This window comes from Olea europaea, unplaced genomic scaffold (assembly GCF_002742605.1).
Source record: "Olea europaea var. sylvestris unplaced genomic scaffold, O_europaea_v1 scaffold4314, whole genome shotgun sequence".
Classification (NCBI taxonomy): domain Eukaryota; kingdom Viridiplantae; phylum Streptophyta; class Magnoliopsida; order Lamiales; family Oleaceae; genus Olea; species Olea europaea.
In genome coordinates, this window is record NW_019262620.1 from 27809 (window position 1) to 30927 (window position 3119).

Below are 3119 nucleotides of genomic sequence, written 5' to 3' on the forward strand. Positions count from 1 at the left end.
GAAAAAAAAAATTTAAGATAATGATAGACTGACAGGGACTTATATTCATTCTTGCCTTCTCCCTATTATTCTTCACTTCTAAGGTTCTACTTTGCTTGTCATTCTTTAGGTGCTTAATTGGCAGAGGAGAGGGGGCCTTGGGTCCCAGGATCCCGACGTTTTCCAGAATTTTTTATAAAATAATAATGAAATAATGGAAGAAAATCATAATTACATGTGAAATTACGAAATTTTATATTACACCAAAATACTCATTTATATATTGAATATATTGTATAACCCAAAAAATAATACCTAAATTACTGATTCTAAAATTTTCTCATTTTTTATTTGTATCTGAAATTTGAAATGACAGGGTTTAATCATTGGAATGAGTTCCAGAATTACACTTTTCTCCCTGGCCTTTTGGTGACTTAAGATACGAAACTTGCTACAGGTACAGGGATTTAAATTCTTGTACCTACCGAACACTCACATTCAAAAGTGGGGAAATTTTATTTTATTTTTTCAATATTTTATACACGGGCCCACTCTCATGTGAGTGAGAATTCAAAAATCTGGCAAAAATTTACTGTACTTGAAGAATTTTTGCTTAAGATACTTATCTAAAAAATTCATTGGAATGAGTTCCAGAATTACACTTTTCTCCCTCTCCTTCTGGTGACTTTCTTTATTACTTATCTGAACCCTTGTAAGCAAGGAAGAATTCCGATTCATATCCAAATTCGATGGCTCTTGCTTCATTATATCAAGCTTCTTCTAGTTGGAGTTGGATAAGATCGAGTTATTCGAATATTCAACTAACGCAAACACCGAGAATTTCAATGTTCTTACGATTAGACTAATGTCAGAAGGGAAAAGCGGTGGTGGCAGAGGAAAGTGAGAGGGACAAGTAAAATATTTTGTTGTTATAGAGGCAAAGACTTAAATTATCTCAAATTCAAAGAGAAAAGCCGAGGAAGCCAATGTTCTTAATTTCCGTCAGCCAGCTAGTTTTTCCTCCTTGATTGATCTTTACAAAATAGAACCAGCTAAACAGTTACCATTCCTTGATTATATAAAGGCAAAAAGAAGTTCAGTTTATACATAGAAAAGGATAAAGATCAGGAATAGAAAAATAGCTGATTTCCAAAAATCCATCATCTTATGAGCCATTTGTAAAACAGAACCCCTGAAGTTTTGACTATCTTTTAAGTCATACAAGAATAGCATTTACATTTTTCCTTCTCTATATTCATTCGGAGTGTTCAATAGTTCGTTGAGCACAAGTTATGCTTCATCACATGATTATAATGGTATTGTTGTAATAGTGTTCCTTACAAGTAAAGATAATTAAACACCAAGTTAGATATCAATGCTATAAGCTAGAAATTGAATTAACTATATTGAAATCGCAAGAACAACACTTCCCGTATCAAATCCTCGTTCCAAGATGCGTAGTGGATGATCGAGGCTCAGATTAACCAACCCAAAGAAAGACGGTATCACCACACTCAATTGGACCCAAGAATCTCACAAGAACAGACAGAAAACTGTTGCGAGGGAAAAGGCTGAAAACGGAGCAGAGAGGAGCCACAACAGAGAGCCACCGGAATAGCACAACAGCCCACAACTAACACCGGAAAGGTGGTCAATAAAACGCAGCAGAGCAAAGGCTAAAAGGAGAGACAGCTGCAAGTCAGAGACAAAAGCAGAGAAGGCAACATAAGTCTTGTGTGCCGACCACAATAAGAAGAGTCCACTTATATATGTTGTCTCCAAGGTCTAAACCGAATGGGCCAAATGTAATAGGTGGGTCGACCCTTAGTTGCTACAAGTGAGTTCTTGGTTCGTCTTGGTTCCATGGGTTGCCAATTGCCCCTTTGGGTTAAGCACTACAAATACTTCAATAATTGGCACAAGGCCTATGAACTTAGTCCAACCCGATTTATCATCATAGCCCTGAGTTTATTTGGTATCAGTTACCACAAACCTCCACCTTGATGTCAAATAAACCGGCAAAAAGAAAGAAACTAGCATAATAGTTGCTCAACGTGATTTCAAATAAAATTGAAATATCATATACCTTTACTAATATTTAGAAGTGTAAAACGACTTCTAAACTTTATTGGGGGAAGCACCTTAGTGCCCATATTTGCAGGGTTATAATCTAAATGCAGTTTCTCAAATTTTACCAACTCTCGAAATACTAAATCTCTCATAAAATGTAGTCTAATATTTATATGTTTAATGCAATCATGAACACGGGATTTTTACATAGATGAATAGCAGATTGCCCATCAAAGTATACTATCACATTATCCTTAAAGTATCCAGTTCATTAAGCAAGCTTCTAAACCACAGCTTCCATAGCAACAATATACTTAGATTCAGTGATAGATAAAGCAACTAAATGTTGGAGTTGAGACTTTCAACTCACACAAGATTCACGTAAAGTAAACACATAAGAAGAAGTAGATTTCCTACTATGTCTATAACTACTATTGTCAACATATTGAAAACTTTAAGTTTCACAGACTCTAGCAGATTTATAAACTAACCCCACATCAAAAGAACCCTTCAAGTACCTAAGCAACCACTTCAACGCTTTCATATGTTTGGGGCCACGATTAGATATTTACCTAGTTAACATACTCACAGTGAAGCTAGATCAAGTCTAGTATACACCATAAGGTACATAATGGAACCAATAACATTGGAGTAAAGCACTTCATAACATCCTTTTCATCTTCTTTAGTAGACGACGGTATTTAGATAGTACAAAATTGTTTTCAAAGGCATAGAAGTAGGTTTGCAATTAAACATGCAAAATTTTTCAAAATTTTAAGCACATAAGGAATTTGATGTATATACAATCAAGAATTAGACATATCCCCGTTAATGCCCATACCAAGGACCCTCTTAGCATGTCCTAGGTCTTTCATGTCAAATTCTTTCCCTAACTCCATTTTGATCTTATTTACCACTTACATTTTAGGTCCAATTAATAACATGTCGTCCACATAAAGTAACAAATGCACACTCTTTTGTTAGTGCTATGATGCACGTAATACAAGCAATGGTCAAATTCACTCATCTTGAAACCAATAGAAAGCATATAAGAATAAAAAAAAAAAAAA